The sequence below is a fragment of the Haemaphysalis longicornis genome, unplaced genomic scaffold (genome assembly GCF_048455015.1).
Source record: "Haemaphysalis longicornis isolate Haplotype H1 unplaced genomic scaffold, Haemaphysalis longicornis Haplotype H1 scaffold_2, whole genome shotgun sequence".
NCBI classification, from domain to species: Eukaryota; Metazoa; Arthropoda; class Arachnida; order Ixodida; family Ixodidae; genus Haemaphysalis; species Haemaphysalis longicornis.
The window spans coordinates 89,352,158-89,367,847 of NW_027526295.1; the positions used below are offsets into that span (position 1 = coordinate 89,352,158).

The 15,690-nt window shown below is 43.4% G+C and overlaps 1 long non-coding RNA gene across 2 annotated transcripts; it reads right to left on the reverse strand.

Moving 5' to 3' along the window:
* Window positions 1–947: 947 nt before the first annotated feature.
* LOC144169038 (uncharacterized) lies at window positions 948–14,451 on the reverse strand. Of its 2 annotated transcripts, XR_013322348.1 has the most exons (5): window positions 14,296–14,451; window positions 14,134–14,198; window positions 10,733–11,395; window positions 8,631–8,750; window positions 948–2,504 (listed from the first exon to the last, which is right to left on the reverse strand). It is a non-coding gene; the product is annotated as an uncharacterized LOC144169038 (long non-coding RNA). The 2 variants fall into 2 exon arrangements; XR_013322347.1 differs by lacking the exon at window positions 14,296–14,451 and having other exon boundaries at window positions 14,134–14,289.
* Window positions 14,452–15,690: the final 1,239 nt, after the last annotated feature.

A 15,690-nucleotide genomic window follows, 5' to 3' on the forward strand; every position in this document is an offset into this window, starting at 1 on the left:
GTCGATCGCAATATGGTGCTGGCCGGGTCAGGGGCGTGGTGCGTCGACGGAGAATCCTCCCAGACCGAGCCTATTGTAAGGGCAGCGATGGTAGATGTGGTCGGCCTCTCCGCAGTGGTTTCACAGCGGGCGGTTATCGGGCGTTCGCCACACGTTGGTCTTCCTCGGGGTGTGGTATTGGACTACCGGGGTTTCGGCAGTCGTCAGGAGATGGCTTTATGGCGGCGCCTCTTGACGATGGTTTGGAGCAGGGCGGGGTCGACCAAAGGCCGTGGAGTAGGCCATACACTCTAAGAAAAATGGTAGTCAGTAGTGACTCATTTTACAGAGTCATTGGCTTGCTACAGAATTGACTACCTTTGGACTCTTATGGGGAGGGTCACCAGACTCTCTTTCAAACAGAGTCCTGGGACTCTTAGGGAGGGAGTCGTGACGAAGAGTCAAGAGTGAGTCTGCAGGACTCCTGAAGATTAGTCACGGCGACTCCGATATAGCAAACAAAAAGAGTCCGCTTGACTACGTTATGACCCAGTAATAAGAGTGGTCCTGACTCTGTTCGGATAAGAGTCTTGTGACTCTGTTAGACCGAGTCAGAAAAGGGTATGCAGGACTCTGTAAAAGACGTCACCTCGACTCCTAATTTTCAAACGAAGAGAGTCGTCATGACTACTTTGCGACCAGTAAAAGTAGTCACACAGACTCTCCGTTTGGCTAGAAAGAGCCCGTTTGGCTACTTTGGCTACTACATGACCCCAGCCAAGTTGCCCTGACCTGCTGAAAGGGAGTCCCGTGACCCCAGAGATATAGCATGCAGGACTCTGCAGCACAGTCACCGAGACTCAAAATCTGCAAAGAAAAAGTCCAGTCGACTATTTTGCAAATTGACCAAACAGGATCCCTTGAGAGTCGAAAGGGTATGCATACATGCAAGAAACATCAATGCAAAGTACCAAAAGAACTATTTTATTGAAATAAAGCCTACAACCTTTTAAATAATGCATTGGCTCAATGACTAGAAAAAATGTTACAAGAAATAAAAATCACGGGTTTTTGTCTTAGACTACATATACACACTAGAAGAAACTGAGAAATACAGGATTCAAAATTATCACCTTAGACAACATTTGTCTCAAATAACAAAAACTTGTAACATTCAACGGGACAGGCAACACTTGAGCTCACATATACAAAACACAACCCTACAACAGTGATCAGCTGATAAGTGAATATGAAAACACAAATTTTCTTAAAACCCCATTAGAACAAATATTCGAAAATGTCACTTTAGACAACTGAAGTGAAAAAAATTGTAGAACAATACAACTCACAAGTCGAAAACACGGCAATAAAATACACAAAACAGAGTTCGGGAGTGTTATTCCTTTATAAAATAGTAATCTTGAACACATTCATATTTAATTCTTACAGCTTGGTTCGGCTTAATGAAACGGCCACTTTGACCACTCATACCCAATGCAAATGAACATTAAAAAGAAAAACGGTGTTAAGAAATTCCTAATTGATGATTGTTATAGTTTTCTGAGAATATTTTGTTCACTTTAGAACACAGAAATTTACTCAGAGGCTATATGTTGCAACGCTCACCACTTGATTTGCTGGCACTGGACAATGTATTTATTTGCTAAATAAAAGCACAGAAAAACGCGGGACAAAGAGAAGAACCACACAGGACGAGCACTTACTAACAACTGAGTATAATGAAACCAAAAACAAATCCCGACACAGCGCACCCTTGTGCCGCATCATACACACAAAATTGACGTAATTCAACAGCAATCGGGAAGAAATCAGCAATCACATGCGCCGCAACAAATTGCCCGATGATCCGCGCGAATGTTAAAAGATCGATAACATCAGCACCGAACATTGCGAATCCAAGAAATTTATTGCCTTTTCACTGGACGCTGTCTTCAAGATAGGCGAATTCCTCATTAAGAAGGGCGACGGATGGGGCGCTTACACAAGTTACATTCTTATAGCACAAAAAGATAAAGTAAGCCACTGCTACCTCGGGTGTACGTTGCTGAGGGTGCCCAAACAGGACTTCTGTTTTTTCCAGCAGAGGCACACACACATGCTTCCTGCAATGGTCAGATAGATGGGAACATGGGGTCCTCTTCAAGGAAGACGAGTGTTCTCGAAGACGGATGTTCAGGCACCTGCCCGTCTGGACTACATAGGATCCACCACAATCAAACGGGATTCGGTAACCAACGCCTTTCGCGCATTTTACGAATTGTTTTTCATACCTGACCCCGCACCTGTCTGCCCGAGTTTCTTTCGTTTGGTTGACTTTTCTTGCAATAGCCCCACACAAACAGAACAATTTGTTTGGTGCCGAGAACACTATCTTGACATCAAACCTCCCCGCGACCTTCTTTAATCGGTGAGCCACGGGGGCGCTTGATGTCTTTTACAACGCGTTGCAATTTATTTTCACACAAACTGCCATGTTCACCCTCTGCTGTGTTCCCTGGCATCACCTAAAGAAGAGAAAAGGAAACAAAAAACCGCAAGAGCAATAAGCCACTTAACAAAAACTAAGAGCTAGATTCATTTGAACATTTGTCTAATAAACAGCCCTATTAGAAAAGCCTATTTCTTAGAACACCTTTGAAATGTGGGCCCCGTCAGCTGAAAAAAAAATGTGGTTGATCCCTCTCATAGGGGTCGGTAAACTCCTCATAAGAATCGGTAAATCGGTAATCAGTAAAACATAAAAGTGATCTACACGATCAGTTGAAAGTCTGCATCGATATGAACTTGCACATCGTTATTTATATTTCTTCGGTATGGCACCGTCAGCCTTATCAACCTGGATTGCACACAGGATTGGACACTGGATTGCACCCAACTGAAACCACACGTGCTTGCAAACGATGCGAACGAAACCGAATGGGTTGCCAGCGAATCGTTTTGCCAGGTGTTTTGAGAGTCTGGCTTTTTCGCATAGCTTGTATCGCGCAGAAAGCAACAGGGTGTGTTCAGATAAGGACAGCCAAAGTGTTGCCATATCCATTTTTTGTTTGAGATGAAACTTTAATACTGTGTAGAACATTGTATTTTCACCGTGGAACTGGCATTAGTTTAGTGAGAAACACCATTTTTGATTTATTAAAAAAATATTTAGAGCGCGATCGGGCTGGGCACTTTCCACATTGCTTGGTGTGCCAACTTTGGGGACCCCTAACACGAATCGAAATTTTTTCCAAATTTTTCTCATTTTTTAGAAAAATATTTGAAAACGTTTGTGCTGGATTCGGGAAAATTGAATTTTCGATATTTATATTTTTTGGAGAAAACTTAGTAGCGAGAGAAATGTCGTTCAAAAGTGGCACTTCTAAAAAATTTTTTTTTACGCATCGCCCTAAAGTCTAGTTTTTTAGACGTGTTTACTAGGGGCTGCTGAACACCTCATACCCTTCTCAATGCTTTACAAAGAAAATTTATCAAAATACCGCTCCATGAAATGCGACCAAAAATGAAAATTTGGAAAAATGTCCACACCTTTCGACGTCATTAAAAAAAAAAACGTTTCTCAATTTTCGCTATATTTACACAAAATGGCACTCAATTCCTGAGTATTCTAGAAAGCTAAACATTTGTTGCATTATTTTTGTTCTAATTCGGAAAAATGAGGTCACATTCAACACATTTTATTAATGTCCAATCAACGGTTGGGTAGCAGTTCGCAGTGAAAAAAGACAAATAATTATGGCTGTTTTTTGCAGTTTAGAAAAATAAAGCGACTGATATAAAGAAAACTGATGATCATAGTATTCATATTTACCCATTCTTCAACTTGTTAGTTGCGGTAGGCATTAAAATAATTGTGAGGTTTCTGAGCTTGTTTCTTCCATCAGAGTAAGGCTACCATTTTATTTCGTTATCGCATTGCCCTAGCTGTGTCATAAACCCATATGTTTCATATTTCTGACGCTGCTTCATCGCACATTATTGGTAAGTTACAACATTTATAAGCAAGTAACCTCACTGCTGTCACTGAGAATATTTGACATGCGATCGTCATAGTCAATTGTGTATTTCTGTTCTACCTGGTACATGCGAAGCGCTAACTGCAAAACAACTTCGTCTTCCCAACTGTCCGTCTTTCAGCCTCCCGGGGATAATAAATAGATGTGCTTCTTGAAAATTTTGTTTTTAGCTGTTGGAAAGATAAACTTTTATCCCACTACAAAATCTGCCAACCTTTACTTTGGACACTTCAAGGTTAAGGGGAAGGTGCAGCTTTCTAGTTACAGAGATCTTCAAAGATCCGACAAACAGTGGTCAGAAGCTTTGCTTGTGCTGTAGGAATTACTTCCCGACGAAGATAGAGGATACCATTGACCAGAGGCAAAAAAGTGTGTTCACGTGCGTTGCGATGTCGAGAAAGACTACGACTCTTTGAGGAAGCACAGCCTTGATTCGGCTCATGCATGCTTGGGGTTGGTCGAAATCAAGCGACTTCTTGAAGAGCATGCATCAATATGCGCTTTAATGTGTATAAATAACGGTGGTGCCACCCTATTTAGGCATCAGTTCCTCGAGGTGCACAGAAGTGAATGTAGGGTCACTAGTGTGACAAAGTGGCTTTTCTCTGGAACCGGACATGACAAAAGTGCGTACAACGGCGTGGAGAGCCTTGTGAAGCATCAAGCTGCTGTGCATATATTGCGTTGACCTTCAACCGAAGCCGCACAAAGTACGAAACAGTTCGTGGACAGCATCCTGAAAAAGTGAAATTCGTCATGCTATATCTTCACGATGCCAATATTGCCACATTTGAGAGCAAAGAAGAGAAAAGCAAAAATGTTCCGCCGGTACTCGGCATCCCGTATCCTTCCGGAAATAGCGAACTCAAACGAAATAAAATGAAGGTACCCAACATCGAACTCGGACTTGGAGAGGCAGCGACGGTTTTCACCTCTGCTTGTCGACACTTTGAAGGGCCTTCGAACTAGAACGCTGCACCTTCCCCTTAACATTGAAGTGTTCACAGTAAAGGATGGCAGATTTTGTAGTGGGATAAAAGTTTATCTTTCCAACAGCTAAAAACAAAATGTTCAAGAAGCACATCTATTTATTATCCCCGGGAGGCTAAAAGACGGACAGTTAGGAAGACGAAGTTGTTTTGCAGTTAGCGCTTCGCATGTACCAGGTAGAACGGAAATGCACATTTGACTATGACGATCGCATGTCAAATATTCTCAGTGACAGCAACGAGGTTACTTGCTTATAAATGGGGTAAATTACCAATAATGTGCGATTAAGCAGCGTCAGAAATGAAACATATGGGTTTATGACACAGCTAGGGCAATGCGATAACGAAATAAAATGGTAGCCTTAGTCTGATGGAAGAAACAAGCTCAAAAACCTCACAATTATTTTAATGTCTACCGCAACTAACAAGTTGAACATAGGGTAAATATGAATACTACGATCAGTTTTCTTTATATCAGTCGCTTTCTTTTTCTAAACTGCAAAAAACAGCCATAATTATTTGTCTTTTTCACTGCGAACTGCTACTCAACCTTTGATCGGACATTAAAAAATGTGTTGAATGTGACCTCATTTTTCTGAGTTAGAACAAAAATAATGCAACAAATGTTTAGCTTTCTAAATACTCAGGAATTGAGTGCCATTTTGTGTAAATATCGCGAAAATTGAGAAACATTTTTTTAAATGACGTCAAAAGGTAGACCTTTTTTCCAAATTTTCATTTTTGGTCGCATTTCACGAAGCGTTATTTTGATAAATATTCTTTGTAGAGCATTGAGAAGGGTATGAGGTGTTCAGCAGCCCCTCATAAACACGTCTAAAAAACTAGACTGTTTAGCCTTTAGGGCGATGTGTAAAAAAAATTTTTTTTAGAAGTGTCACTTTTGAACGACATTGCTCTCGCTACTAAGCTTGAGAAATATTTTCTAAAAAAATATAAATATTGCAAATTCAATTTTCGCGAATCCAGAAGAAGTTGCAAATATTTGTTTATTTAGAAAAATTTTGAAAAAATTTCGCTTCGTGTTAGGGGTCCCCAAAGTTGGCACACCAAGCATGTGGAAACTAGCACGGCCGATTGCGTTCTAAATATTTTTTTATTAAATCAACGATGGTGCTTCTCACTAAACTAATGCCAGTTCCATGGTGAAAATACAATGTTCTACACAATATTGAAGTTTCATTTCAACAAAAAAATGGACATGGCACCACTTGGGCTGTCCTTATCTGAACCCACCCAACATTAAAACGGGTTTCACGAAGAAATTTAGCATACAGGTCACGCAGCAAAGCCACCTTTTCACACTTCCAGCAAGGTTTAGCAGAAAGAGTGAATGGGGTGGGAAGGTTGGAGAGCATCAGGGAGAGCTTTGCAGACCCCTAAAATTCCCTCGCGGACCCCAGGGGGTCCAAGGACCCCTATTTGAGAACCACTGCATTACAGAAAGGATTTTTAACAGAGTACCGCAACCTACGAACTGCACTCTGTTCTTGCAAACTTCTTAGATTCTATTGAGTCTGTATGCATAGACAGCGTAAAATGTAGTACAAAGTTTTTAAACTTAAAAACATTACAATCGATTATTTGAATTCTGCAATTATTATTTGTGCAATACCCGATCGAGCCACAGCTAATGTTGGACAAAGCGATGTGGCAGTCGTTGCACCATTTCACACTCCAAAGCACATGCTCACCCCAATCATAATTTAAATAACGTTGCTATCTTTAGCCACCTCGCTTTTGGCATTCCATTTCACTTCATGTACAAGACTCGTGCAACTAGTCCAACAATCAGGTAAAAATTACCCAGCACACCTCGCAGGGGTGCAGTGTGCGCCGTAACCTAATGGACCTTTTTCCAGTACCGGTCCCCCAGCGGCCACCACGGTGAACCTGAACTGGCAGTAAGGCATGCCCCAAAAATGCTTGGCTTTCAAGGAACCTGAGCACGAAATATCGTGGCCCTGCAGTGCCTCCCGCACCCACCCGTCACCCGCGCCTTTCACACTGATGTCACGGTAACAGGCGCACGCTCGCGTGACTAATCTGCAGTGGCCGAAGCACCCCCTTTTCTTCACTTCTGTTTTCATTTTTGTTGCTCCCTCACTGGTAGCCAAGTGCTCACAGCGTGGTCAGCCTGAAACATTTTTTGCCCCTTTCCTTTAAAAGACTTTTTGTGCGCACGTATGAACCCACATCAAACTTCCCAACAAGAGCAAATGATGATATATCATCATACCCAATACTTACACTATGAGCTTGTTTTTCTAAAAAAAACTTATTCTATTTGATTTTTGGACTTGCTGTAACCAGTTGCTGGCAGCCTGCCTGGCAGCAGAGCCAGAATGAAAAGGTTGTTGGTGCGTCTTAAGGTCTGTTAAACAAATACCGGTGTTCGGTCTAGCTAGAAGACACGTTAAATACAGCCCCACGGTCATGGTGTGCCGGTGCTGAAAGTGAGGTTCTACGATTCTATTTGGCCCGATGTCCTCTTCAGCGGTGCTTTGCCTTCATGCTCTGTAAATTGTGTGTTACCTGTATTAGGTTGTAAAATCAAAGGCCCCTTAACTTGCAATGTCAACAAGGGCCACAAAATTGTGTTACACTCGTTTTTTATGCCCACCATGTGCACAAGAAAGCTTGTAATCTTAGTAAGGCTACATTAATGAGGCTAGAGAGCTCAATGCGAAGAGAATAAAAAGCATTGAAATAAGCAGGTAAGGCAGCCGGCCCTGGTGTACAGCTCCTGAGGTGGTTGAATGTTCCCAATGTGCGTAAAGCGGACTGTGCACAGCCAGAGTTAGCATCCAACACAGCATTTCTTGCGTGGTATAACCTTTAAGCATCACGGGCCTAACTAGGATGCGAAATGTAGTTTGACGCATTAATGAGAACTGCTAAAATTTTAGTCATACTGGCAAGATCATATGTTTAGGTAATATGCTTCCCAGTTTTGATAAATTCACTGCTTGAGCCTGTTGGTTCATTGCTGCAGAATGCTATAACACCGAACACAAGAAATAAACAAGATGACTGGCTAGCTAAACAAGAGGGGTGATTTGCCTTTTGTAACCACTAAGTCAAGCCCTATTTCCCAATGAAAAATTTTGTTTATGGTTATTCGAAGTTGATATATCTTGGGTATAAATGGTTTGGCCCGATGCTTACCAAAATATAGGCGCAACTCACTATTTCTCCAACATTGAATTGCTTTTTTTTAAGTCTGCAGCTTCTGAAATGCTGAGCTTTGTGAACAACAGTGCAGACAGTGCCTTTTCAAAGTCTGAAAGTGCTGATGGCATCACGTCTTTATACACACGTCTACCAGATACACATGCTTATCCTGTCCTCCTAAAATTGTCTTATAGTGCCATAAAAGAATATGGCTTAATATGAGAAACTGACGTATGTCAAAGGACAACAACAAAAAAAAAGACCCAGAAGGCTTGTCTTCTTCTGTAAGCGCTTGTTCAAACCTTCAAGTGTTATACACTGAAAATTCATTTAATTTGCCATATTTAGCCTGACAAATAGCTTATAAGCTTTGAAAAAGTGCGAATTTAAGAATGGCTGCCAAAAGAAGCGTCATATAAAAGAAGTAAAATACCTGCCGTCAGCTTGATTCACTGGTCCGCAGCCTTTGCACCAACTCTGAGTGCACGCTAGTGCGCATCCTTTCGCTGCCTGTTTACTTGCTGCCCGTGGCGGGTTGACCTTGAACAGCTGCCTGGAAAAGAGGGCAGGCACAATTGATTTTCTTCATTCTGCGTACATTCATGCTGTACTGTATTCTATACGGTGTATGCACTGGCCACTCAGCCACAAAGTGGAGCCAATATTATTTGTGTGGTTTGAGAGCTGCGCGAGCATTGCAGTCGTTTTGCGCTAGCTCAGTATCATCCCCGAACGTCCGTTTCCTTATTTCTTGCCTTGCTCCAAAAGACCATGGCTGGAGTTACAAAAATATTTCTACCAAAGCTTGTGACAATATTGTATGTGGTAGGGGCATGTGCAATGAGCCATTCATATTACCATTTCCCCAAGGCCTGTAGCGTGCTTCTTATGGAGTGTGAGACGTTAAGGAGCTCTAGCGACAGTATTCTGATGCATTGAACGCGCGACCATCCTCAAACTGGGTTTCCAATGATGTTAAGCGATTATGCAAACGGTCTGGGTTGAAGTGCTTGTGAGGTGTGTATGCATTATAAAGTGCGGCAGGGACAATTCACTGACTTGAGGTGACGAAGATTATGCCGATTGTTTCCAAGTGTTTTTTTTTTTCGATGCACATGAACAGAACAAGCTCCCAGAACAGGCTTGGTCATTAGGAAACAGTCGAAAGGAAATGGTTGGAAGCCCACATTTACCAGTGGCCTTGTATAGCACATTCACTTCAAAACACTCAAATAGCCCAGGGTGATGCTGAATGCCCGAATGGGTGCGCATAATCCATAAAGTACACTGCATGAAATAAATAGTGAAAGTTTCATGCACTAATTAAGGTTTCAAGCATGTGGCGCGGCGCGAGATAACAGTGTCAACGTTGCATCGTTCTCACCTGCAATTAAATGTGCACAGAAGACTTGGTATTGATTCACCCCATCATCAATGCCTTCTTTGTGAATTCGTTGCATGCGGCCATACCGTCTTCGAACGGTACCCTATTCTTTGCTTTGAAACAGTCGAAAACCTGGCGTTTGTTTTCATAATGCGGCCTGTTTCAGGCCCGCGGTTCTAGAAGCATGAACATGCAGTCTGGCATCCCGAAGCAAAAGAAAAAGCCAGCTACTCGTTACGACAAGGCATTTGTAAACCGACGAATGAACCAGAAAAAAAAAAGCGCCACACACACAGTTGTTTTTGCGAACACCAAGCCTTATACCATGTTTTGCGTCAGAGAATGCGCTGTCTGTGTGGCAGCATTTCACTGTAAAAATAAAGTCAGCCTCCTTGAGAGTGTAGCCCCGCTGTGCGTTTTAGGGGCCAGTGCATACACCCTATACGCTACTGGATCCTCTTCTTTTTTTTTTTTAAATCTGAGTTCTTATGCCTTGAGCCAAGCCTGTGATAAGTGCCACACGGATCCCATTTTAGGTCCCATTTTAAATGGGATAATATGAACACTGCACGTCTGAAGGCGAGATAACCATCGGTCATTAAATGTAACACAGTGGGATCCCTTAAGCAGGGAAGCGTGGCAGGGGCAGCAGAAAATTAGATAGGCAGATGAGATCAAGAAGCATGCGGGGATAAATTGGTCGCAGTTAGCACAGGACCGGGTTTTTGGAGATCTATGGCGGAGGCCTTTGCCCTGCAGAGGGCGTACATAGGCTGATGATGATGATAAATATGAATAACTTATTTAAATATACCCACGGCACTCGAGAACCCCATAATATTTTGCTCAGGAGGACAACAGGTTCCTTATTAAACAACCCAGGTTATTCTATGTTCTTTGTTTATCTGGTTCATAGTTTTCATACAAAACCTATCAGAACTACTAAAATTCCTGCGCTCTACTGCTGATTGAATATCGTGGCAGACACAATACCTAAGAAAAAAAAATTTGTTAAAAATTTAAGAAATCGTGTCTGCCCTACATGTCCAAGCTTTACCAAGAAAATTCCGGGCATGATAACAAATGAACTCAGCACCTAAGTATACGGCAAACAAGAAAACAATGCTGGGCCTGCTGAAAAAGTAACTAACCTCTGGGGAAATTCAGCTGTGGTAGCTGCTGGCTCAGCCTACTCCAGGTGGAGTCCACAGCACACGAGTAGCAGCAGGCAAGTTCCCTCCCTAAGGATCGTCAGCCCCGTGTATGGTGCCTCTTGCTAGCAAAAAACAGCGGCGCCACTATTAGATGCTGCCTGCAAGCAATTGAAAACCCTTGTGATAAACCTTGCCTTCCAGTGTTTCAGCAGAGGTATTTAAAAATAAATCCCGGGCTCAACACTCGACAACTTGCTACAAGGTGGGCAACACTCCAGATTAAAACCCAACTGCACTCAAAAATGTGACCTCTTGAAAACCTAATTTCTATTTAGTCTGCCTAAAAAGACAGCAAGATACAAAATATGACAGCTGACATACGCGTATGCATGGCACAAATGACCATCAAAAATCAGCGACTCTGAAACCGAAATTGAGAAGCGTGCAGACATTACAACCAGGCTGAAGTGACGTCGCAGACAGCAAGCCAGAGCAAACATGCGCCCAACAGCTTCACGTCTGCATCAGGTCCAGGAAAAGCCCACCCAGCAGAGCTTGACTGGTTCCCCTGGCTGGCTGGAGGACCAATCGCCTGGTTGGCTGCAATGTCACTTCTGCTTCATCGCTGTTTGCACGATCCACTGGCAGGTCTCACGTTGTCTGCGATGGAGTTTATTTTCTATTTTTTAAACATTTCCACCTGATTATCAAGGAATTTCACAGGGCTACGAGTAATGTCGCAATTGGTTCGGTGATACGCACTGTACGTCCAAAATAAATTTTGCCGATGCGAAATTTGAATACAGTTGGCCTTCGATTGGCCCACCTGGAGTTTTTTTAACATGCACATAGCATGTACACAATCCTTTTATTATTCACCATCAGAAACACGTGTTACAGCCAAATATCAAACCTGTGACCTAGTGCAAAGCAGCAGCAGACGCCTTTGTCTCTGAGCTACTGGCAGGTCAACAAACTAGTCTGAGTGGCTTGAAGGAAACATGCACGCAATTCACTATTTAAGCAAGTCCCCAAAACAAATCTGAGAAATGTAAAAAAAAAAAAAAATGGGCCCATCTCCCCGCGAGGGGACTCGAGTAAATGCATCGCATAGGGGGTGGGTGTATTGCGTTAACGTTTGTATTTGGGGGGTTGGTGGTATCACGTGTACACCACGCAGCTATCACGCCGCCGAGTCGCCAACCCACGCCGCTGACGACGTAGCTTGAATGAGTCAAGGATATAAGGCGTGTTCGTAGCCTTTGATTCTGTGTCGATTTTGTGGCGCAGTGGGAAGAGCACCATGTACCTCGCGTTCGCCCACAGGTAGTGAATGCGTTGTATCAGCAGCTTCTTGACGTAGTTTGAATGAGTCAAGGATATAAGGCGCGTTCGTAGCCTTTGATTCTGTGTGTTTTGTGGCGCAATGGGAAGAGCACCATGTACCTTGCGTTCCGCCCACAGGGTCCTGGGATGGAAACCAGGCGCCCGTAACTATTTTTTTTTATAGTGTAGGGGGAGGCTGGCTGCGGACAACGCCGAGGGACGACGGGTGACAGTGCGAGTTAAAGAAATGCTCTGCATTTAAAAAAGTATGGGGTTTAACGTATCAAAGCTACACCTGTGCTATGTGGTGTGCTTTTGTGCAGGGCTTCGAATTAATTTTGAACACCCAGAGACATTTCACACGGTTCTTTTTTAACAGTCATTGTTCACACAGTTCCTTTGAAAATTAGATCTGATAATCTACCGTCACGAACAGCCTAAGCTGAAACGGCAGTACGGGAGCCAAGAGATGCAAAGTTGGCAGGAGGTAAGAGAACAAAGTAAACCCCACCTTGTGCCACCAACATACACCTATGGGTTGCGGTTTATTTTGTTCTTGTTCTCAGTACTTTTCCTGTGCAAATATTAAATAAAATACCTCTGGACAGCCATTACAGCATTTGTTGCTGGCTCTGCAGCTGTAGTCAAACAGTGCAAAATTCGCTGTCATAAGGTCGACATCTTTGCACTGGCTAACAATAGGCTCTCATCATGAATCAACGCAAATGGGCAGGGGCCCTGTAATTGCTCTGGGGCAGTTACTGGTTCCATTTAAAAATTGTTGTTTAGGTCGTCAAAGTGCACTGATGTATCCTTTGCTTCTTTGTGGCACCTAGACTCGTGGGTCATAAATGAGCCAGCTGACTTCAGCACGCTGACACAGCCTATGAAAGAATGCACAACAGACTATCTTGTTCTTGAAGTGGTCCACAATGTGTGGGATGGGCTTCATACGTCTTGATTCGTGGTTCCCACATGACGGCAGAGAATACAAAAATGCAATTGTTTGTTCGTCCATTCTGATTTTTTTTGGTGTCTGAAAATATGGTTTTTGAAGGCTTTGTATTTCCTGAAAACCACACCGCGCAAGCTAGTGGGACAAGGCATAACCCTAAGTACACTGCTGTGAAATTCAAAATGTTCAAAGCAAGCGAGACACGCAGGAAAGGTTTCTCTACACCAGCTGCAGCTTTTCATCCTGCATTGCTATCTGCACATGACATTATTATTAAAATGAAAAAGCACTGCAGCCTGTATATGTTCTGTTCTTCTGTATATGTTCAGTACGTGAGCACTTTTCGACACGTGGGAGACATTTAGCTGCATAGTTACATTTCTGGCGCACCTGTACCTTGGTTAACACAGAAATGTGTTGCGCAGGTTCCGATAGTGAGCTACGCCTTCGACGATTGAAAGAGATTCGTAAAATCAGAACCGGCAGCTTGACTGCCGCAAAAGATGTGCGAGTAAAACTTATTAGGCAGTTGTAGCATATCGTTACCGTGTTTACGTTACCGTTTACCGTGTTTGTGGGAGTCGAGTGCGCAGCGCGAGAGTTACCGCGAACGGTAAATTACCGGCACAGGCTTCCCCGTCGCCACGGCTTCCGGTAACACGCTAACGCAAACACGGTAACGATATGCTAAAACTGAAGAAGCAACAGCAAATACTCGCCGCATGCTCGTAAGCGTGCTTCTCAAAGGACTTTACACTGTAATGAGAACTGAACATGAATGTGGGGCTCGAACAATTTTACTCGACTGCGGAAATACACCAGAAAACTACGCGACAGTTATGGCCAGCGTAGGTTTGAAATGGACGCCAATTACAACCTACGGCTATTTAGAACCGCCAACCAATATGATATGCTCTCCCGTGCCAGATGAACTAAGCCCCATAAGCGTGTTTTACAGTACAGCTTGTCAAGTCATTTCATATTTCATTCGCCCAGCTAAGCCACGACGCCGATAACTCGTGTGAGCGTGCGAAGCTCGTAAATGTCGCGCTTGCACCACGACCAGCCTCGAGGGGAAAGTCTTAACACTTCAAGGAAAGAAAAAAAGTGCGCTCACCTTCTCTAAAAGCACGACGGGTGTCTCGCGGCGACGTGTCAGTCTCCGCGCGTCAAAACACGGCTCTGAATTAGGGGAGAACAAAGCCAGGTTCAACCAAGGCGTTGGTTCAATGCGCCCCGCGACGCAGTACTTCAAAGCAAGCAATGAAATGACGCTTACCTGCTGTCACGCTATCTGTCGACCGAGCGATAACTGCGAACGGGCGAAAGATATCAAGAAAACACCGCAAACACAGCGCGAACAAAGACTTATCGCGCTCAAACCACTCAAACCCCATGCCGCAACCGCCACAGGAAAAACAACACATACCACGCGCGATGGACGAATGCGGTGCCGTGCGCACGACGAGTCCTTGAGAGCAACCAGTGATGAAGTGCGGTAACTAGCGCCACCGCGATTGCAGGTCACGCTTGAATTTTGTTTCTGCGGCGCGTTGTAGACAAAAGATACTGCCGCGAACCATGCAGTGGATATGTTTATTTATGTTTTGTTTTTAACGACCGGCTGTACCCGTTTGTGTTATCTGCATCCCAAGATAAGCGCGTGTTCCACTCTTATGCCGCGCGCGTTATCCTATTTGATCAGAGAAATTCATTGGCGCACCTTCCTTTTTAAAACATCTTTTTTTCCACGCACAATTGGCGATTGGAATAAGCTTCCCGAATCGTTTGCGCATCTGGCGTTAGATTTGACACAGCTCTAAGGTGTTATCTGCGTGGCGACATTGAAACCGGTGTTTCTTGAATTGCCGTGATCTTGTTGCTGTCAATTATTTGTTTTTGTTTTTTTATTCGTTATTGCTGCTGCGTGTTGCTGCCCACTGCAATGTGCGATGACCGCTGTGACTCGTTTTATAGAATGTCCATTTTTTTTCTAAATCTCGCCTTTCGTCTTGTTTCCTTTTATCTCTTTTATTTTTGTTTGTTTGTCTCCGGCTCTGTTGTCGTTTGATGTTGTACAAGGTTCTTTGCTGCATGCTTTTAAAAGACGCCTCTGTTGATTTTTTTTTTTTTGTATATTACGAGATTCGTGATCCCGTTTCTGCACTGGACACTTTTTATGTATCTCCTACAACAATGCCCTCTGAGTGAATGTAGTAAGCTGAACAAATAAATATTGATAGGGAGAATGTTTCGCCCTAACGTCATAAGCCTACAATAGTCTTCTTTGAGCTACAGTGTTCTCCATGTAATTCGACGGTTCCAGCAACGCTCGCGCCATAAGATAAATGCCGCAGAGCAGACGCCGCGGCATTTGATTCGGTGACACTCTCCTGCGACGTCACGACGTCACTTTGTTGACTGCAGCTTCACCGCTTGTGTATTCATTGAGTTGTTAGGGGAGCACAAGTTCGCTCCAATAAACCGTTTTGCCTTCAAGGCAACCGAGTCGTTTTTGGCTACGTGACAATACATTTAGGAGGTCTCCATCACGACTGCAGGTGACGCAATTACGTTCTGCTAACATCTCAATTAAGCCAGATTCAATTTTGTTTTCCTCACTCTTTTTGTTGAATTACGGAAATTGCCTTCGTTTTCTAAAATACGGAAGCGG